Source organism: Macrotis lagotis, chromosome X (genome assembly GCF_037893015.1).
Source record: "Macrotis lagotis isolate mMagLag1 chromosome X, bilby.v1.9.chrom.fasta, whole genome shotgun sequence".
In the NCBI taxonomy this organism is placed as follows: Eukaryota; Metazoa; Chordata; class Mammalia; order Peramelemorphia; family Peramelidae; genus Macrotis; species Macrotis lagotis.
In genome coordinates, this window is record NC_133666.1 from 370,768,959 (window position 1) to 370,793,370 (window position 24,412).

Genomic DNA, 24,412 nt, shown 5'->3' on the forward strand with positions numbered 1-24,412 from the left:
ATCTTAAAAGTACAGATTCCAGCAAAAAAAAAAAAAAAAACAACAACAACTAAAGAAGGTATCAACACAACATGAAAGATCTTCAGTAAAGGTCTCACTCTACTCAGGTAAAAGGGAGTTCAGCATACATAGGAGAGCATGAAAATCTGTGGAAAGCTCTTTTGCTCCTGCTGTCCAACTTGATAGCAGGTCAACCAGGAGGTTCTCATCTCCAGACAAAGTCCTAAACCTGGGAACACTGGGGCAAAAGACAGGACTGGATTGGGAACAAACTGCTGCATAGGCAAAAACTTGACATAATGTAGGAAAAAACCTCTGTATTGGAAAAGTCTGTGCACAAAGGAGGACACAAACCTCTACATAGGCAACACCTTGGCAAATGATAATTCAAGGACAGGATTCCAGCCCTAATTCTGCAGCAGAGTTCAACTATCAAAATGAGGAGAGAGAGAGAGAGAGAGAGAGAGAGAGAGAGAGAGAGAGAGAGCGAGCTCTAACCATAGTGAACTACTATTTAGATAGGGATGATAAAAATGCCATCTCAGTAGAAGAAAGCAATGACAAATCACTATATGTGAAGCCTTGAAGGAGTTTATGAAGTAGTCTCCAATCTAAATCATCTTGGAGGAATCCAAAAAGGATTTTTAAAACCAAAGAATGGAGGAAAAAAGAAAAAATTAAAAGAAGAAATGAGGAACCCAAGAGAATTATTAAAAATTGACTGAAAAAAAATTAACTAGTAAAAATGATCAACTGGCAAACGAATACAACTCATTAATGAACTGGAAAAACATGCAACTCCTCAAATATTAAAATTAACCAACTAGAAAAGGAAACCCAAAAACTTACTAAAGAAACTAAAAGCCTAAAAATTAGAACTGACAAAATAAAAACTAATGACTCTAGGAGATGTTGAGATTCCTTCAATCAAAACCAAAAGACTGAAAAAAATAGAAGAAAATGTTAAGTACCTCTTAGGAAAAGAAGCAACATAGAAAATAGATCCAGGAGAGAGAATTTTTGGGTTATTGTTACACCTGAAAGCCTTGGTCAAAAAAAAATAGAACCTGAAAAATATCTGTTAGGAAATTATTATGGAAAAAGGCCTTAATATTCTAGAAAAAAAAGATTAAAAAATAATTTTTAAAAGAATCCATTGATCACTCCAGAAAGACACAACAGAATAAAAACTTAATGGAATTGTCAAGTCAAATTTCAGAATTCTCAGCAAAAGTAGAAAATACTGCATAGAGAGAAAAATAAACAATTAAATAACAAGCAACCACAATCAGAATTACATAGGATTTATCACCTTCAAAATTGAACGATGGAAGTTTTGGAATATAATATTCTGGAAGGCAAAGCACCATGGCTTACAACCAAGAATCAACTACCATACAAAATTCAGCATATTCCTTTGGGGAAAAGATAGATTTTCTTTTTTTTTCTTTGAATTTAATTTTTTGTTTTATCCCAGTTACATGCGAAAAAATAAGTTTTGAGATTCACTTCAAATAACTTGAGTTCCAAATTCTCTTTCTTCCTCCCATTCCACTCCCTCTAATTGAGAAAGCTATGAGAGCAACTTGGTATACGTTAAAATATGAGGTCATAAAAACATTACTACACTAATCATGTTGTAAATAAAAATAATCCCGCCCCCAAAATTAAAAAAGAAACCTCAAAAAAACATAAAGTGAAAAAAGTATGCTTTAATATGTATTCAGACACCATGAGCTCTGTCTATGGAATGAATAATGTAAGTTAACATAAGTTAACATCTTTCAGAGTTCTCTTGGATTACAGCATTGCTGAGAAAAGGCAAGTCATTATCAGCTGATCTTCCTGCATTATTGTTGTTATTGTCTATAAAGTTCATTTACCATTGCATCTGCTCATGTAAGGTTTTGTTTTTCTTTTTGCTTATTCCCATAACAGAACAACATTTCATCTCAATCACATACCACAATTTTTTTTCAGTCATTCTCCAACTGATGGGCATCCCCTCAATCTCCAGCTTCCCACCAACAGAATAGAATTTCTATGAATATTACTATACATATAGGTTTCCTTCCCATATGTCATCTCTTGTGAAATATGGACCTAGCATTGACACTTCTAAGCCAAAGGGTAGACAGTTTTATAGTCCTTTGGTCATAGTTCCATATTGTTCTATAGAATTGTTGAATCATTTCACAACTCTTCCAACACTGCTTCAATATCTCAATTTCCCTACATCCCTTCCAATGTTACTCTTTTTCTCCTGTCTTATTAATCAATCCCATAGGTAATATTTCAAAAATTTTCCAAAATTTTCGAAAATTTTCCAAAAATTTCCCAATCAATTGTGAGTTAGGACATTTTGAAAAGCAATGATTTAAACAGATTATATTGATAACCTCATCTGAAAGCTATTTATATTTCTTGATTATTTAGCATTTGAACAATAATTTAACTCAGTTCTCTTTGAGAAATGAGGTCTTTATCACAGAAATGTGCTTCGATATTTTTCTCCACAGTTGCTATTGCCAATTGTATTTGCTTCCATCCTATTTCCCCTATCCATGTTTATTCTATTCTCTCTCATGGAAATATGGATTTTCAAAGAAATAGAAAATTTCCAAAACTTTATGAATGTTCTAGACCTGAACTGAAAATTAGATGTGCCAATACAAGACTCAAGATGGATAAAACAGTAAACAGAAAGGAGCAAAGCACTAGTCAAGAACATTAAACTGTATACATACATACAATGGAAGATAATATTTGTAACTCTTGAAAATTGTGTTACTCTTATGATGGTTAAAATAAACAAACTTAGAGAGAGGAGAGATGAGCATAGGATGACCATGAAAATGTTGAGTCTTTTGTCAATACATTAGCTATTGAGGGTTCAGTATAGCTAGAGGGATTGTATTTAGTGAATATAAACCCATGATGAATTGAAGGTACTTACATGGGTTGTATTTCTATTGGGACAGGAGGAGGGAACATACTCAAAAGTTGAGTTTTTAATTAAATCCTGAATATACTTGTCATTCTTAGTTAATGAGGATTGCAGTACTATAATTGTTCTACCATAAGGACAAAGGAAGAGTAGGTATGAACATGATTAGATAATGAAGTGATTTTCATTTACTATACACTTTAGCTACAGCTGGAGGGAGTGTACTTAGGCAAGGAGGGTATAAATGGTTCATGAAGTGATTTTGATTTAAATGATACTTTAGCTCATGAGTCTTGGATGTCTATAGATGGTACTCGAAAAGATGGTGTTTCATAAATAGGTCAAAATTTGATATTTTTTAGGACTATTGGCAAGGGTATTTCTAATGGGACAGAAAAGAGGAGTGTTCTTGGAGGGCGAATATGAGACCTTGTTGCTTATCAATTAATAAATCAAACCATAAACGCTTAAGAATTGTACTTCTATCAGGACAAAAAAATGAATATATTTTGGAAGAGGGGTTGCAGGTACAAGATAGGATTAAAACAATAGCAACATAAAAAGAAGGATTAAAATATAAATATTTTTGTACAAGTAGGTCATTTTTTATGATCTCATTTAGATACAGACCTAAATATAGTATTTCTCTTTCAAAGGGTTTATAGTATTATATCCATCTGGATGCCTTATTTTAATTTTTAATTTTTCTTTGGATAATTATCAATATTTACATGTAATCTACAAAAGATATTCCATCATAGACATTTTAATTTAAGGCAAATGTTAAAAAAATAATTCTTTTTTGAAATGAGTTAATTTATATCTACAATAATGGTTTTACTTTCAAAGATAAAATATGATTGAAAACTTGTATGAAATTGTTATTCACATTTCAGTTTATTCTAGTGATGATCTTTGCTCTACTAAAAAAGAAAAAAATTCAATGTTCCAACATTAAAGAACATGTTGTATTTATAGAGAAGCAGATTTTAAATGCTTCAACTTTAATCCATACTGAACTTTGGGGATAACATTAAAAACCCAATTATGGTTAGGCCATGGTTTAACACCATATTTAAGATTCTAGTATTCTAACATTCTAAGGTAAAAGTAACTGATAATGAAAGTCTACCCATACATAGGAAAGTCTTTAAGTGGTGCTCTGCTCCAGCACCCATCTCCAAAACTGAGAAAAAAATGAATTTTTCCAATAAGAATATATACTGTACAATTTGCTTCCAAAAGAAATTGTTAGTTTCTTCTAAGGTAATTCTAGATGTTCTTGGGGGGGGGGGGCAAGATGACGGTGTGATGGCAGGATGATCAAATTACATATGATGACGTAAGAAATTATATCACTCAGGCTCTTTCGGTTCTCCTCTAGATTTTGGCTAGAGTCATAATTTGGAAGTTTATTTGGGAACAAGTCCCTGAGAATTCCTGCCATCACACCTTCATCTTGGCTCCACCCCCAGTCCTCCAAGAGAGCCCAGAATTATCTTAGAAGAAAGTAACAACTTCAGATGATGACAAAAGCGAAACCTCTGCATCCCAAACCTCCAAGAGAAAAAGAAAATGGGCTCAGGCTATGGATGAGCTCAAAAAAGACTTTGAAAAGCAATTAAGGGAAGAAGAGGAAAACTGGTAGGAGAAGTGAGAGCAATGCAGATAAATCATGAAAACCAAGTCAGCAACATGGTGAAAGAAATACGAAAAAAATACTGTAGAAAATAATACATTTCAACATCAGTTTAGGCCAAATGGAAAAAGCAACACAATTGGCAAAAGAGGAGAATAATGCCTTAAAAAGCTGAATTGGCTAGCTGGAAAAAGGGATTTAAAAAAAAGTTCACTGAAGAAAATAACTCATTCAAATGTAGAATAGAGCTAAAGGAAGCTGATGACTTTGCAAGAAATCAAGAAAAAATAAAATAATATCAAACAAATGGAAAATTAGAAGATGTGAAATATCTCATTGGAAAAAAAATGACTGACCTAGAAAACATATCTAGCAGTGATAATTTAAAAATTATTGCCCCACCTGAAAATCATGACCAGAAAAGAGTCTAGACTTCATTTTTCAAGAAATAATATAGCAAAAATGCCCTGAGATCCTAGAATCAGACAGTAAAATAGAAATTGAGGGAATTCACCAATCACGTCTTTAGAGAGATGCCAAAAGAAAAACTTCCAGGAATATTATAGCCAAACTCCAAAACTCCCAAGTCAAAGAGAAAATACTAAAAGCTGCCAGAAACAAGCAACTCAACTACCATGGCTCTACAATGAAGACTACACAGGATCTGGCAGCATCTACATTAAGGACTTGCAGGGATTTGGAATATGATTATTTTGGAAGGCAAAAGATCTTGGTTTACAACTAAGTATAAGCTACCCAGCAAAACTGAACACCATCTTTCAGGAGAAAAGATGGACTTTCAAAGAAAAGGGGGCCCTTCAAACTTTCCTATTAAAACAACCAGAGCTGAACAGAAAATTTGATATCCAAATACAGAACTCAGGTGAACCATAGAGGGAGTGGATGAGAAATACTAACTATGAGAAACTTGATGAAGTTGAACTGCTTGTATTCCTGCATGGGAAGAAGATACTGATAACTCATATGAACTTTCTCATTCATAAGAGCAGTTGGAAGGAGCATATATAGAAAAGGCACAGGAACTAGATGAATATAATAGTATAATATAGTAAAAAGCTGGACTCAATGTGTGATAAAGGAAAGTACTGGGAGGAAGAGAAAGGAGAGGAAGAAGGGGCTAAGATTTCCCATAAGAGTCAAGAAAAAGCTTTTACAATGGAGTGGAATTAGGGAAGGAGGGGGGAATGAGTGGTTCTTCATTGTCATCAGAAATGGCTCAGAGAGGAAATAATACACACTTAATAGGGTATAGAAATCTATTTTATCCTAGAGGAAAAATGCAAGGAAAGGAATGTAATAAGGGGGAATGGGGGGAGGGAAGGGGGAGTAGTTGGTAGAGAAGAGAGAAGATCATTGGAATGAGTCCTCAGATAAACCTGGTTCTGGACAGGGATGGGATGAAAGGAGAGAGAGAATGGAATAGATGAGAGTAGGGAGGAATAGACTGAAGGGAAATACAGCTAGTGATAGCAACTGTGGGAAAAATATTGAAGCAAATTCTTTGATGGCTATGATGAGAAGACAACTCATCCTAGAGACAGCAGTTGGAATCTGAACACAGACAGACTGAAGAACACTTATTTTTCTCTATTCTTGAGGTTTCTCATCCTTTTTTTGGGGGGGAAGGAGATTATGATTCCTCTCACAAAAATATTATTGTAATAATATAAATTGAACAAAAAAGAAAACATAATTCTAAATTGGCAAGATAAATTTATAAATTCATTGATTGTCACTTCTAGATGATTTTCCACATTTCTGATATTACAACAATCTTGTAATTGCTCTTCTGAGTTCTAGATATTTTTCAAGGATACAATTTCTTCAGAAACTCTGATGAATAAGGTATTTGAGCTAAACATTTTCCTAGGGGAAAGTCCTTGTTCAAATGTTAGCTGAGTATTCACACTCTGACTCTTCCAAGTTCTGTTTTTTACCTTTAACCAGCCCCCATTACCCCCCTCTCACACACACAAAACTGTAACATTAAGCACGTGTTTTTAAACAAATTTATGTAAAGCCATTGCTCTATAAAAATGTCTTACATTATTGGCATTACTGACCACTTAAAGATGATTTTTTCCTAGTTGTTTGACAAAATACTTCCTTGTAAATTAAACATAAAATTACTCTAGAATGTATTCCATGTGAATAGTATTCTGATCTTTTGAACAATTATGGTGACCTAGATTATTTTCTTTGCATACATATGAGAATACAGATATAGATATGGAATATTGTATGTTATACTGGCTATGATTAGTACATTTGCAGGTTGTTTTTGTTTTTATGTTGTTCTGGGGATTGCTTGCCAGGGAAAATATAAGGGAGAAGTGCAATTGGACATGTAGGTAATATAATGAAATATATCAATAGCATCTAAGAATGAATATTATATTGGAAAAAATTTAAATTCTATTATCATATATTTCTTGGGAGTGCTTTAACCTTATTTTTAATCCACTCTCCCAAAATCTCTATATTTTTTATGTTTTATATTGTCTATGAGTTTATCTTTCTTTGGAACATGATATTATATAAAATAATCTGATTAAAGAAATATGACTGAATCACCAGGAAGATATTGAAAGCTGTTTGAGGACCAAAGATAATATGCTTGTGTGTGTACATGTGTGACAATTGCTTCACAGGGTCTTGCATATAATGAAAATGTATTAACTATTACTGAATGCATAATTAAATTATCTAAAATATGTATTTGTCATTAAGGATAACAATGGAATAAAATCAGTTTGAAACCCTTAATTGCTTGCCCATCAGAACTTCATAGGAAGACTCTTTGGGGAAAAATATTGTTTTTATGGAATAATCATTTAAATTAATCCATATTTTTTCACCAGAAAACATAAATAATTAGATTCATATGAATATTTTAAAGGACCGAATTTGGTGATATTATTTAAATATAATCAAGCATTTATATAGATTCTAAAGAGATACATTTAAATTCTCTCTTTAGGTTTGTGTTGACAGATAAATGCAGCTTCATCTGGATCCAAAATAAGAATTTAATTGTCAAATAGAAACTCAAGTTAAACAGTCACTAATTGTATTTAATTCTAAAATTCTAAATTTAATATTTTATACAGTAGTTTGAACTCACCTGTTAGTAAAATAAGCAGTAACATATGTCTATTTATGGTTAAATTTCACTTTTCTACAGAGTAAAATATATGTATGTAGGTATGTATGTATGTATATATATGTATATATACATATATATACATATATATATATATATATATGACAGATGTTCAATACTTCTTTTAACTGTACTTTTTTGTGGTTTTTGCAAGGCAGTGGGGTTAAGTGGCTTGCCCAAGGCCACATGGCTAGGTAATTAAGTGTCTAAGACTGGATTTGAACCCAGGTACTCCTGACTCCAGGGCTGGTGCTCTATCCACTGCACCACCTAGCCACCCCTTTAACTGCACTTCTACTTCTTAGCTCCACAAGCTTTATTAAATATTTAATATCTATGACATTCAGTCTACTCCTTAATTAATACATGACAGATTGGACCAGATAATATATGAAGTCCTTTCTCGATCTTATTTCATTTATTTATTATCCATGTGACAGCAAATATTAAATTATTTTTGAAACTGAAGTTTAAAGAAAATATATTGATAAATAACATTATGTGCATAGTTTTTATGACTAATTTTAATGATATATAAAAAACAAGTCCATTTCTCAGAATTACTCAAATAAATTCAGCATAGCAATAATAATATATTCTATTTCAGTAGAAAACCATTTAAATAGAATAAGGACCATGTCCTATTTATCTGAAAAATAACATAATATTTTGGATCTTAGAATAAGTCATTTGAAAGTAATATACTATTAATATTGATCATGGGCCAATGGAAAAAATGTGACCTTTGGTTCATCATCATATAATGCATCATATTTATAAAGAAGAAAATTGGCTCAATGTGCTTATGAACATTAATATATTCTCATAAGTAAATATTAAAAAAGACTAGCTCATTTACTGAGAAGGGAATGTTCATTTATCTGTTTGTTTGTTTATTTATTTTTTTATTTGCCTTGGACAGATAAATAAAGCAATTGACAACATTGACTTCATTGTGCAAAAAATGACAAGAATCAGCATTTCTTTTTTTATAGTTATTAGCTTTCTCATTTAATTTCTTTCAGCATTAATATACATGCAAGCTTTTTCCTAAATATTCTCTTCTCTTTCGAATACCTTGACAATTTAACTCTATTTAAACCCTAATGAATCCTAATTTAAATTTAAATTCTAGTTACTAGGATTACATGATGAATCTTTTGGCAAAGCAACCACTTCTGCTAAAATTGTGATTTTTTTTTTTTAAATCAGGGTGCATAGTCTCTCCACCAAGGAAGAGTACAATCTTGTTCTGTCTTGGTAGAAACATTTCAAGTTACAGTGGCTAAAAACATTAATCACCTTGCTGCCAACCTTGTTTTATAGCTCTAAACTGTTTATCTTAGAGATGAAGAATCCAAGGTTCCAAAAGATCGATTTGGGGGTGGCTAGGTGGTGCAGTAGATAGAGCACCAGCCCTGGAGTCAGGAGTACCTAAGTTAAAATGTGTCCTCAGACACTTAATATTTACCTAGCTGTTTGGCCTTAGGCAAGCCGCTTAACCCCATGACCTTGGAAAAACTAAAAAAAGAAACAAAACATTGATTTGCCACAAGTTATTTAAGGAGCACAGGGTGGAGATTTGAATTCGGGTTCTCTGACAAGATCAAATCTCAATCTCTAGTTCAGCTGAAAGAGAATGCGATCAGATCAGACAACCAAATGTCTGGAGAAATGCTAATTCTTGGTCATCTATTTCAGTTTCATGTCATAAATTTTTAAAATGATCTCATGAAGAAAATTGATTATTATGTATGAACTATATATTATATCTAAATGTTTAGATTAATGTATATATGTGTGTGTGTGTGTGTGTGTGTGTGTGTAACATATCACATCATAATGTAAAGTATATACCTGGGTAAGTCACTTAACCCTGTTTGCCTCAATTTTCTCATCTGTAAAATGGTAAACTAGTATTTTTGCAAAGAAAACCCCAAATGAGAGTCACAAAGAATTTTCTGCAATTACAGTGGGCTCATATTTTTATCTTGAATGATAGAGATATCTATATCTACACCACTATCTACTAGATGGTGGAATGGATACTCTTAGGGTTAGAGACCAAAGAGCTGAATTCAAATTTAGTCATTGAAAATTGCTAGTTGTGAGCCGCCTGGGTGATCATTTATTGTCTGTTTTTCTTATTTTCTGACCAATACATGTGGACAATGATAGTACCTATGACCCAGGTTTGCTGTGAGGATAGATCATATGAGATAATATTTATAAATGTTTATTTTATTGCCTTACACGTTGTAGGCACTGTATAAATTTAATTATCCTTATATCTATCTATCTATCTTTAGTATTACTATGCTACATTATACTGCTATATACTATATTCTAGTACTCTAGTACTATATGACTATTATTATTGCCAAGGTACACTATTTTATTATCATTTCCACAGGCATCATTGCTAATACTAGTGTTGCTATCCTTTTTTATATATACTAATACTATTAAATTACCAATAGTGTAATTACTGTTATTTATAGACTACTAATAATTAAGTACCATTGCTATTAATATATTACTATTAATATTATTATAACTACATCTAATATACTGCTAAACCGCTCACACTCTTAATACATCTAATAAAATACATGGAAGATATATATATATATATATATATATATATATATATATATATATATATATATATATGTATGTGTGTGTGTGTGTATTCACATATGTACCATGGAATACAATGGAATACAATATGATATCCTTTATTAAATACATGCATACACAAAGACGCACATGTATACTATATAAATGTGTATATTTGATTGTTTTCATTGACCCTTTTCCAGACATCTTCCATTCAGTTCTCAAATTAAGCTTCCCAAAGTACAGGTCTCACCTTGAACCCCTTTTCTTTAAAAAAATTATAACAATGTGATTTATTGCCAATTTTAAAAGTCTTCGATGAGGAATATTCTATGAATTCTTTAATTAATTTTGTTACATAATTTCGATTAAATGAAATGCTTTGTTGTGTCACTTACATCATCAGGAAGATTAAAATTAATATAGACATACATATTTTAAAAATAGCTAAACTCCTTATTGATGACTCTCAATAGGGATCACAAAAAGCTTGAATTTTTTTCAAAGATTGTATCTGATGAATGTTATATTTGTGTAATTTCCATCTTATTCCATTATAAAAAAGTTGGGAAGTAAGAACCAAATTTGCATTTAGCAATTCTGTCAGCATGAAATAGAGGAAAAAATAGAGAAATATAAAAATGAAGTAGCAATAAATGCTGAAAGCAACAATATTACTTGAATAATGAAAAGTCTTGTATTTTATGTCCTCTTTCTTAAATGGATTTCTTTTGCTTAAATAAAATCTCTTACTTACTGCTTATAAAGCTATGAATTAGAAGTTTCATACATTCTGCTGAATTGTATATGAATTATCTGTTATAAGAAATGAATAACCTATATATTTATTAATCTGATAATAAATACATCTTTAAGTGAAAACATTGATGTGAAATAAACATTTCTACCTTAATGTCAAATATTCTTATTATAACTTAAAGTTGAAATAAAGTTCAACCCTTCCAGTTTGAGACAATAATTTGAACTTAGGTCATAGAGTGGGGGAAAAGGACAAGTTTACTTTGTAATTAATTTGAATGCTTCTATTATTTTTATAAAAGTTTATGTAATAGCTTGTTTTCCTTGCCTAAGCACTTGGATACAGACAGTGTATTCTATTAGCAGTGACCATGTTTGTGGGATGGAACAAAAGAGAGAAAGAAAAATACTATGCAAGCAAGCTAAAGTAATATTTACTATTTTTAATCATATATTTTGGCAAATAATGAAATTCACTAATAAAAAATAAATATTTAAATACCATAAAGACTGAAAGTCTAGTAATGGGGAAATTATTTGAATAGAAAGCCAATTTTAGTATAAGAGCTAGTCGGCCATAAGGCAAAAATATACATTTTTTATTATAATAAAAGCACTTTCCTCAAAATAATGCTATGAGAGTATGTGTAACAGAAAGAAAGAAACAAACAAACCAAATCTCTGAAGACCCTTAGGTCATTCTTGTAGTATATAACCAATTCATTTATAGCAGGCAATAGAATAGTTTTCATACCCCCCAAAAGTTTGTTTCTCAAAGATGTTTCTTGGGAAATATGACCATTTTAAAATATTTTTATGGTCAGGAGAAATAATTAGCATAACATCAGAATATTATACTTTGAGTTACTATGTCTCAAGACCATTATTAGATGCTTTTAGATTTATAATTATTCTGAATTAAATTTTTCTAATTATTTCCCCACTTATTGTCAAAATGCCACTGCAATGTTTTCTTCTCTCTCCAAAGTCATTTTTTTTAAATGGATTTAGCAATCGAGATTTTAAATTTTTGGACTGAACTTCAGACTTGGCATTTCATAAGGCATATTGATAATAATTTATGTCCCAAAGGTAATGATTAATTAATCAATGAATAAGCATTTATTAAGCCCAAATCATGTACCAGACATCTTGTTAAGCACTAGTGATACAAAACAAAAATAAAATAATACCTATCCTCTAGAAACATAAATTCCAAGGAAGGAGATAGCACACATGTATAAAAATATATTTATAACAAATACAAAAATATGTTTGGGAAGACAGGAAGAAATTTATTCAGATGTTGAACTTGACACAATCATTTAAGGAAATCAGAAATCTCAAGAGGCATTACTGAAGAAGTAGAGGATAGGGACAGCTCGGTGGCACAGTGCATAGAGCACCGGCCCTGAAGTCAGGAGTACATGAATTCAAATCTGGCCTCAGATACTTAATAATTACCTAGCCGTGTGGCCTTGGGCAAGCCACTTAACCCCATTGCATTGCAAAAACAACCAAAAAAAGTAGAGGATTTAATACATGGATTGAGGTACCAAATGAAGTTAGTTCAAAGACACAGAGATGAGAGATGGATTAAACTCCCCTCCCTCCTAAATTACAAGTTCCTATACCCAAATAATAAATTATAGAAAACAACATTACATAAGAAATTGGAAATTTAATCAGATGCCAAATTGAGAAGATAAGGAAATATCAGAAAAATTCATTTTTAATTCCAGAATTGAAGAATCACTAGATTTTATTAAGAATGGCAGTAATGCAATCAGATATTAGCTTCAGGAAACTAAATCTGGGCAGTTTTATGGAGGATGCAAAATTTTAATGGAAAACCTTGATCTGGAGATGGATTAGGAGACAGTTAATAATGACTAGCAATTATATAGTGTGTTAAAAGTTTGCACACACTTTACCAATGTGATCTCATTTTATCTACACAATAAGCTGATAGGTAGTCTTTTCTTTCTTTTATTTATTTATTCATTTGTTTATTTATTTATTTATTTTAGATTTTTCAAGACAATGGGGTTAAGTGGCTTACCCAAGGCCACAGGGCTAGGTAATTATTAAGTGTCTGAGGTGGGATTTGAAACCAGGTACTCCTGACCCTAAGGCCAGTGCTCTATTCACTGCACCACCTAGACACCCCCTTTCTTTTATTTTTAAAAGACCTTGCTATAAGGGGCACTTAGGTGGCACACAGTGGACAAAGCACTGCAAGCAGGAGGACCTGAATCAAATTTGACCTCAGACTCTTTATAGTTGCTTAGCTATATAGTGACCTTGGGCAGGTCCCTTAACCCCATTGCCTTAAAGAAATATTTTAAAAAAGACTTTGCTATGTGAACTGATGATGAATGAAATGAGTAGAATGAGGACATTATACACATTAATCTCAGAATTGTGAGATGGTCAGCTTTGATGGAGGCAGCTCCTCTCAGAACTTATGTGGTCAAGGTTAATCATTTAATGTTTTTGCAAGGCAAAGGGGTTAAGTGTGCTTGCCTAATGCCACACAGCTAGGTAATTATTAAGTGTCTGAGACCTGATTTGAACCCAGGTACTCCTGACTCCAGGGCCGGTGCTTTATCCACTGTGCCACCTAGCCGTCCCTGGTCAAGGTTAATCTTAAGAGATGTTTTAGAAAAAAAAAAATTCCTATTTCACAAAATTCGTATTTCACAAAATTCCTATTTCCTAATTCTTAATTCACAAAATTTTTAATTTGGAAATAAGTTAAACATTATTGTCAATGAGCATGTTGTACCAGATAACTCAGTGTCATGGGGAAGGGGAAAGGAAGGTTGGGTGCTAGAAAAATTTTGAACTCACAACTTGCAAATGGATGAATGTTTGAAAAATCCTTTGCAAATAATTGGGAAAACAAAAATAATAATAACAAAAAAGAAAAAAAAGACCTTTCCATGTGTATTCCTATGTTTAGAAATATTGATTTGCAAGGAAGAAATCTCTGTATAATAAAGTCCCATTTTTAGACTGACCCAAATTCAGTAGGATTTAAACCACACATTATTTAATCTGTCATTCTAACCACCAGTATTTCATACCTCATATTAGATAAGTGAATAGAAGTATCAGAGAATCTGAAATATCCCTTACCTTTAGATATCATGAAATTATTATTTTCCCAACCTGTAATATTTATTTACAAATAGATTAATATGAAGTGGAAGAATGGGCCCTACATGTATAGACATGTCCACATGTGATAGGGAGCTGTGTCAATGTGTGTACCTTGAAGGGTAGCAGAATAGACATCCTTATGCTCTTCTTCTGGAATTCTTCACCAGAAGAGACTTTCATTCTTGTCAAGAAAGGATGCAGGAGGGAGAAAATGACAGTCACTTTTATGTTAAATAATGTTTGTCTGAAGGAAAAGCTAGAGCCAAAGAAAGGAACTCTCCTGAACTCTTCCAAAGAAGTTCTATACAACTATAAAATAAAGTCTTAAAATGAATTCTGGAGTAGAAACAACAAAATGACAAGATAAAATAATTTTCCAGTTGAGGATAATGTAGAAGGTTATCAAGAAAAATCTGCTTCACTGAGGTAATAAGATACAGCTGTTGAAGATAGGCACCATCTGGATAAGCTTGCAATCCAAACATGGGACACAGGATAGCCTTTTAATGAGACCCACAGTCCTGACCCACAGGCCATTGAGCAGCCTGGCAGTCATGATCCACAGTAACAAAGTGATAAAGACTCTGTGAATTCCAGTACAGCAAAGCAGCAAAGCCCTAGGGCCCACAAAATGAATTTAGAGCAGTGATGCTTCAGAAAATGGACCAGAGGTAAGTTTTCCTTGGTGATCATGAAGAAGACAAGAAAAAAATAAGCAAAAATTAAATCGGAAACTAACCAGAAGAAGTTATTATGATGAGAGGGAAGTAAGTGGGGTATCTTACATGGATGAGATAAGAGAAAAGCTTTTACAGTGGAGAGGAGGAAGAGAATTGATGGGGGGATGATTGAATCATACTTTAATCAGAATTGACTCAAAAAGGGAATATCATGTACACTCAATTTTTATAAAAATAATAATAATAATAATAATAATAAATAATGTTGCGGTGAACAGAAAATTTGGTCTTCAAAATAAAACAAAAACTGCCCAGACTATTTTTAATCATATATTTTATCAGAAAGCAAAGTTACAAAGAAAAAATGTGAATTGATCTCAGTCCTAAAAAATACCCTGAATAGTTCAAAAAAGATTTTTACAAATCAAATAAGAGAGAATAAAACTTGGGGAAAAATGTGAGTGATGCAAGGGAATAATAATAATAATAATAATAATAATAATAATAATAATAATAATAATAATAATAATAATAATAAAATTTTATAGCTTGATTAAAAATAAAATAGAAAAATGACCATGGGGAAGGGGAATGTACTAAAGTTGACTGAAGTAAACAATTCCTTAAAAGACAAAATTGGCCAAAGCGAAAAAGAAGAACAAAATTTCACTGAAGAAAATAACTTGGTAAAAATACTTAAAATGGAGAAAAGAAAATCAAGAAATCAAGAATAGTGAAGTTCTCTCTGAAACTCCTTCAAATGCCTTTAAATATGGAGTGTAAACAAAGTCTACAAAGACAGAACCCACAAAAAATGAAATGATATTAATTTTCTAGCTAAAGACAACTTAGAAGTTCAGGAGGAAAGGTTTATTGCATCAGGGTAAAAGAGAAGCACAGTTTAGCACATGACAAACCAGGGAACGCTAAGCTTAGCAAATCAGAAGCAAATTCCAGAGTGACAGAATCAGTGTCAGCAGTGACAGTAGTGACAGTTTCCAGACCTCTCAACTAAGAGAAGGAAAAGACAACTTGGAAAGGTAGCACATGTCTGCCACACCTGAGTTTGAGTGGAGTACAGTACAGTATAAGCAATACCAGCATAACTCAGTCCCAGCATTCCAGGGGAAATTTTGGAGAGTGAATGAATCATCTACAACAGCAACTGCTTGCTGATCTCTAAGCCCACAGATATTAAGAGGGTCCAGGAACTGATCAGAAGGAGATTATAGGGGCTTCATTGCTAACACTGAGGTAGGACTTTACCAATACTAGATCTGGACCATAGTCCTTGGTGGAATTCATAGAGACAAGAGAACTAGCAGACCAGAACTTGCAGGCATAGTGACACAATTGACACAATTTCAGGGTGGATAAGATTGCTTGGGGTCACTCACTGATCAGATCTCTAGATATGAGATTAATTACTTCCTTCCCTTAGATCCTTCCATCTTGGAAGAAGTGAAAACTTATAGGTCCCTGGATGTATCTCCAAAAACAGCTGTACAAAACTCCAAAAGGATGGGAGAATATGCCCTTCATCTTGGAGATAGAATCCTATTCAAATACTAAGATGGAAAAATAAGCAAACAGGAAAAAATTAATGATAAAAGTTATTGTGATGACAAAGAAAATAAAAACATTCATAAGTAGATAAAAAGTAAAAAATTCTAAAAAATTTAAAGAGAAATATGAATTGGTCTGAGGCAATGTAAGAACTTGGAGGATATTGAAAATCAAGCAACAGAGATTGAGGGAAAGTTTGGAAGAAAAATAAAAGTGATATAAGAAAATGATGAAAAAATTGTCAACAGCTTAGTAAAGGAAACACAAAAAATACTGAAGAAAATAACACCTTAATCAGACTAGAACAGATGATAAAAGATGTTCAAAAATAATGAAGAGAAAAATGTCTTAAAGGCAGAAATGGCCAGATTGAAAAAGAAGCAAAATTCACCAAAACAATTAAAATATAAACCTCCTCAAAATGTAAAAATGCACGAATTCCATAGTTAGAAAAGATAAGGAGATAATCCCTTAAAATTTATTAATAAGCAAATTAAATTTAGTTATGAGAAATTAAGAAACAAAGGGAATGAGTAACCTGAAAACAATATCTCTCTGACCTGGACAAAATATTCAAGAGAGATAATCTAAAAATTCTTGGACTACCTGAAAGCCATCATCAAAACAAAAGAGCCTTGACATCATGATTCAAGAAATTATCAAGGAAAACTGGCCTGATATTTTAGAACCAGAGGGTGAAATGAAAAAAAAAAGAAAGAATACACCAATTATCTCCTGAAACAGATGCCAAATTTCAGAATTTCCAACTCAAGGAGAAAATATTGCAAGAAAGCAACAAAAACAACAAAAAGCAATTCAATTAATGCCAAGACATTGTGGGTACACAGGCTATTCTGACAGCCATGATACAAATCATCTTCAAGTAAACCGCCACCTGGACAGTCTCAGGAGCTGGCTTGCCACCCTGAGAGATAAGGTGAGCCGGAGTCCTTGGGAGCCAGAGTCCTTGGGAGCTGGACATTCCGCCCCACTGTCCAAGGGAAGGGCACTAGACACAGCTGTACCTTATCATCTCCTCCCTAACATACCCTCCTACCCTGTAATGCAAGAAGCTGTACCTACACATCACTTGCACCCCCTAACCATTACCTCATTATTCTTTGTTCTACCCTGGAAGACCTAACAGTATATATGTAATAACTAAGCAATAATAAAATTGAGCTGGAGGCATAAGGCAGTAGTGGCTTGACTCATTCTCAGCTCCCCTCCTGAAGGGAGGTCGCCGCTGTGGGCCCCAAGGAAGCAAGCCACAACAAGACATGATCAGCATTACACAAGATTTAGCAGTTACTGCATTAAGATATCACAGGACTTGGAATATGATATTCCAAAAGGTAAAAGAGCTTAAACTACAACCAAGAATTTCCTATCTAATTGAGTATATTCTTTCAGGGAAAAGATGGATATTAAATGAAAAGGGGACTTTCAAATTTTCTTTATGAAAAGTTGAGGTGAACCGAAAATTTAGTCTTCAAATGCAAGACTCAACAGGGACATAAAAGGGTAAGCAGAATGGGGAGATCATAAGGGTTTTAATTTAGATTAAATGTTTTCATTCCTACATGTAACTATAATTAAGATAACTCTTAAGAACTTTCTCATTATTTGGGTAGTTAGAAGCTATATATAGATATATATACATACATACATACATATATATACATATATATATATATATATATATATATATATATATATATATATATACACATATATATAGATAAGGACTGAAGGCACAGGTGTGAGCTGGGATAATGTCTGAAAAGTGAAATGGGGACTGGAAGGGTAATTTCCTGGGATGGGGCTGTGGGAAAGTGGAATTAAATGGGGTTTCTCTCTTGTATGAGATAAGAGAAAACTTTTACAGTGGAGAGGAGGAAGAGGGGTGATAGGAGTGATTGAATCATACTTTAATCAGAATTGACTCAAAAAAGAAATATCATATACACTCAATTTGTCATAAAAATCTATCTTGCCCTACAGGAAAATAGGAGGGGGAAAAGCGTAAGATAAGGGAAGAGGTAATAAGAGGTTAAATGGAGGAAATACAGAGGAAAGAGAGAGAAAAGAACAAAAGGGGGATTTGATAAAGAGAAATACAGTTAGCAAGATTAACTGTGGAAAAAAATTGAAGTGTCTTATAAAAAAAATTTTGTGAAATTGAGCATTGATTGAAATTTATAAAAATGAAAACCATTCCAATAGATAAATGATAAAATATGAAGTTTTCAGATGAAGCCATATAAGCTATAGCCCCATTGAAAATATTCTTACTCAATATTAGAGAAATGCAAATGAAAACAATTCTGTGATACTACTTTATACCTATCAATAGTACAGAAATTGAAAGTGACAAATGTTGGAGGTTACGTGTGGAAAATGAGACATTAATGCTTTGTTAGTGGAGTTATAAACTTTTTAAACCATTCCGTGGAAAATTTTCAACTATTCCTAAAGGTCAACAAAACCATGCAAATCTTTTCTTTGAAATTTTCTTTTCAACTTGGAAACTGAAAATATTCTCATTAATTTGGAAATGAATGAATAAATTATGTTATATGATTGTGATGGAATCTGTGCTTAGAAAAATGTGAGCATGATACTTTCAGAAAAGAATAACCTTGAAAGATCACATCAACTGATGCAAATTACAATGTACTATATATAATACTTTTGATATTTTTTTCATTTCATGACTTTTTCTCTCCCAATGGATGTTCTTTCCATCACTTCACATCACTGGATGCCCTTTCATTCATTCTTCCTGATTCCTTGGTTGATGTTGGGGTTGAAATATTCATTTCTGCTCCCCTCTTACTTCATCCCTCAATAATGTCACCTTTGAGGTATAGTCAATTAATATCTATGAATCAAAACTGTCTACAGATCTTCAAAATGTTTATCATCTTTAACTCAATAATTTCATTCTCTGGTGTGCTGACATTCCCTCCTCTCCATTTTAGGTCTTCATTTCAAGGGAATTCAACAAACATGTTAATATTCCTTCAAATACCCTCACCTCTCTCTTTCTCAACTTGCTTATTTGCTATTTCCCTTTACCTAATACTTGTCCATGCTTGATCTTGCCATTATACACAAATATTATACTTTCATGATCATGTACTCTGAACCTGTCTTATCAAAATATATTGCCATGTCCTCTCTTCATCTTCCTTGAAATCCCAAACCCAAATCTTCATCCTCTCTGTAAACTTCAAAATCTTAGTCCCTTAGTTCCCCACCACTATGCTGACACCCACCAGTGATAAGCTATCACTCCTACACTATCTACATGTTTTTTTCTCTTCCTCATCTTGGTCCCTTAGTGAACAAGTTGCACTTCATACTTTCCTCTTCTCTTGGATCTATTGCCCCTTATGAATTAACAGATATTATCCTAACAAGTCTAAGTTCTGCCTTTAAAAAGCTAATCCTTTCACTCCTACACATGTATTACTAAATGAACCTGGATAGATTTAGAAAACACTGTGCTTACTGTATAGATTATGACTTGATATTATATATTCACATTTGGGTCCTAAATGAGAAAATATTTTTACATCTCCTTAATTGATTTTCTATCCCACTTAGAATAATATCTATTCGAATTGTTTTCATCCCTTCTAAAACCTTCCTTAGATCCCCTAATGCTTTTCTCTTAGACAATAATCTTGCTTCATATTTCACTGAAACGAAAACTGAACCTATTTACTGATAGCTCCTTCTTTTCTTTTCCCCACAGTTCACACCTCTTGGAAGTTTTCTTCTAATATCTCCTCTTCCCTCCTCTCCCCAACATAAAACGAGATCCTTAACTTTGTCAAGATAAATCCTGTAAATAGTCAGATGATCCCTTCTATCTTTTCTCCTCCAACAAATTGTTGGCTTTGTGATTCTGACTCCCTTAAGCTCTGATCTTTTCTCATTTCCCCTACTGCTTATAAAATTGCTGTCTCCACTATCCTTAAAAAAAAAAAAACCTCTTAGTTATGCTCTCTATTCCTCCTAGCTATTTTTTACTACTCTATTCTTTTTTCTCCATAAATTCTTTTCAGATAACATTATTCAACCACAATTGGAAATATACTCAGTCATCTCTTAATTGGCAAGTCTAATGGGCTTTCTTTTTTCTTCATTATGGATGTTGCTGCAATCAATGGCACTCTCAGTCATCCTCTTTGATCTTCTCTTCTTTATGGATTTTGGTAATCAAAGCCTTCCTCTCATACAACCACACACACATGTATATATACATACATATATATATATATATATATATATATATTGCTAATAAGTATAGCTGATATTATCTTTATTGCATATTTCTTTTATGCCACCATTCTGGTGAAAACATAATCATCTCAGAGCTTTACTATAGTAGATTGTTTATTGGTCCACCACCATGATTTTCTTTTCATTTGTGATTTCATTCTACTATCAAAGTAATCATCCTAAAGTTCAGGTCTGAAAATGCATTCTCCAATTTATTAAAACTTGTATTTAATTTATCAAGTATATTACCTCTCTTTAAACTTCAAAGTCATTGCCATCTTGCCCTCTATCCCAGTTTTCAATTGTCCTATATTACCTACTTTCTTCCCCCCCCAGAACTTTCTTAATTTAGTGACACTGTCCTCCTTGCTGATATTTGAACAAAATAGCTCATTACCTTAGGCACTTTAAATGACTGTTCTCTAGCCTGCAATGATATCTCTTCTCAAATCTGAGTCCTAGCCTTCTTTAACTTTCAGATAAAATTCTTCTTCCATTATTGACTATAGGACTAGAAACTGAAGGGATATTCTATCAACAGAATCACAGTGGCTAACAAATTATGGCACATCAGTGTGATAGGATACTATGATTGTGGAAGAAATGAAGAAATGGATAATTTTGGAGATACCTAAAGTGTCTAATATGAACTGATACAGAATGAAATGCCAAGTCAGAAAAACTGTTTATAAAATAGCAAAAAAATTGAATAGACAAACACTGCTATGAAACATTAAAGAAATCTAAGCAATTGAATGGCTAATCATGATTCTATAAGAGAGAGAAAGAGAGAGAGAGACAGACAGAAACAGAGACAGACAGAGACAGAAAGAGAAGCAGAATTATATTTTATATATAAATAACATATGTGTAAGTACTATGCAATATGTAGCTAAATTAGAATATGTATATATATATATATATATATATTCTCATGTACATATGTATGAATTTGAAAGTCTATTAGTATATGTTTAGTTTTTGTTAAGTCATTTCAGTGATATCCCATTTAGGCTATTATTAATAAAGATAATGAAATGTTTTGTCATTCCCTTTTCCAGTTCATTTTCCAGTTGAAAAAATTGAGCAAAACAAGGTTAGGTGGCTTGCCCAGGATCATACAACTAGTAAGCATATGAAACTAGATGGAGAATGAGGAAAATAAAATCTTGACTCCAGACCATTGTCTCTCTCTCTCTCTCTCCCCCCTCTTTCTCCCTCTGTCTCTCCCTCTCTTTCTGTGTGTATATGTGTGTGTGTGTGTACATGTAGCTCATTCCATCAAGAAAGTATTTATTAAGGACATACTTTATATTTTATTACATACTAAGCTAAGGATTAGGAAGTTAAAAAAAAGAGTTCTAGCAAAGAGGGAAGAAAATTCCAGGAATGGGAGAATAATCAATATCAATGACAATGCCTGGAGGGCAGATATGAATTTTCTTGGTCTTAAAGAAAGCAGGAGACTATTGTCACTGGATCAAAGAGTACCTTTTGGAGTGTTAGGATATAAGGAGACTGTAAATATCACAAGGTAAATGGTGATAAATATCACTTGATTATGAAGGCTTGTGTAGACTGAACAAAACATTTCAGGATTTTTTCCCCTAGATACAGTAGGAATACAAAGAATTATATTGGATAAAGGGATTGACATGGAGATAACTGATTACAACTGTTCTAGAAAAATCACTTTAGAGACATAATGACAGATAGATTGAAGTAAAGGACTATTTGGGCAGACAGACACACCAGTAGGCCTTTGTAATAATTGAAATATGAAGTAATGAGTCCCTCCCTTTAATAGAGTGGTGGCAATGTCAGAGGAGATAAGAGGAAAGATGGAGATGCTGCAAAGGTGAATTTTTTCTTATTACTTTTTTATTTTTTAAATCTAATTTTTTTCCCAATTATATGTAGTGATGGTTTTCAACATTTATTTTTTTAGGTTTAGGCAAATGGAGTTAAGTGGCTTGCCCAAGGCTACACAGCTAGGTAATTATTAAGTGTCTGAGACTGGATTTGAACCCATGGACTCCTGACTCCAAGGCTGGTGCTTTATCCACTATGACACCTAGATGCCCCTCAACATTAATTTTTTTTCTGTTAATAAGATCCAGTTTATTCAAGTTCTCTTAAAACATTTTACAATGGAAATTATCAGACATGTTCTGTATTATGAACCACACATTCTGCCATGCTTTGTCCAAGAACAACTCAAAACACCATAAAATGTCATTTAAAATTGTGTATCTGATGGGCAGCCCAGGAAGACGAGGCAATTTCACCTTTCATTCAGATCCTAAGATAAATGAAATCACTAGATCCATTCATCCAACAGGTATTAGTGATGGGTAGTCAATAAAGGCATGAGCAATGGTCGAGATGGAACAGTTCAGTAATGCTTTCAAAATAGGGATGCCTCATTTAAAAGTTCCAAGACACGACACTGGTAGAAAACACTGGTAACCAATGCGCTTATTCTCAGTTTGGGAGAATGGGCATCACAATCTCCTTGTGGCCGAAATGCCCCTGACCACTGGCATATTTCTGCCTTTGATTAGAATGTCCTTTTGAATAAACAGTGCTAGCAGGGGTGGGCTGCAGCCTGTCAGTCATAGTGGATGGCAGTGAAAAAGATGATCCATAAACAATGCAAAAGACGTCATAAAACCTTCTTTTTTGAGTTTCCACGTTTCCAACATAATCTTCTTCATCAATTTGTTGGAAGCCGCTGAAGTAGGTACAAGATTCCAGCACTGATCAGGCAGAATACTGCTATTCCCACGAAGCCCTTCAGTGGCACCACTCCCCAAATGACCCAACTGCAATGATCTGTGGGAACCAGTAGATCACATCTAAAAACTCATCCTTGTCCTCCCAGGCCGAGTCGCTTCGCGGCGCTTTGCTCCGGGCCGAGCCCTTCGGGGCGCTGTTGGCCAGGTGAGGCTGCGGCGGCTCCTCCTTCCGCCTCCCGCCTCTCATCTTCCCCCTGTCAGTCGCTCAATTCTTGCCTCAGTCCGCGGTACCGCGGGGCCGGGCCTGGAGCCAGGGAGCCTCCCTCTCCAGGGTCCCGCGGCCCGACCGCCCCAGCCCGCCGGCTCCCACAACGCGAGCCCTTCTCAACATTCATTTTCGACAAAATTTTCTTCCTTTCTTCCCTTCTTGCTTCCAAAGAAAGCAAGCAATCTGATTTATTGTTAACATTTGCAGTCGATATATTTCTATATTTGCAGTTAATATATTTCTATATTAGTCATGATATGAAAGAAGAAATAGAATAAAAGGTAAAAAGATGAAAAAGAAAAATTGAAAATTGTATGCTTGATTTGCATTCTGACTACATTGTCCTTTCTCTGATGTGGATGGTATTTTTCATTAGAAGATTTAAAATTGTCTTTTATCTTTGTATTGCTAGGAAAAGTTGCATTTATCAGAGTTGATCATCATACAATGTTACTGTCCTAACTGGGCTTGCTTCACACAGCATTAGTACATGTAAGTCTTCTCTAAGAAATTCATCTCTATCATTTTTTTTAGAATGATATTACTCCATTACA

General features: G+C 33.3%; 1 pseudogene; it reads right to left on the reverse strand.

Moving 5' to 3' along the window:
• Positions 1-23,463: 23,463 nt before the first annotated feature.
• Positions 23,464-23,837, reverse strand: LOC141503407 (GEL complex subunit OPTI-like; annotated as a pseudogene).
• Positions 23,838-24,412: the final 575 nt, after the last annotated feature.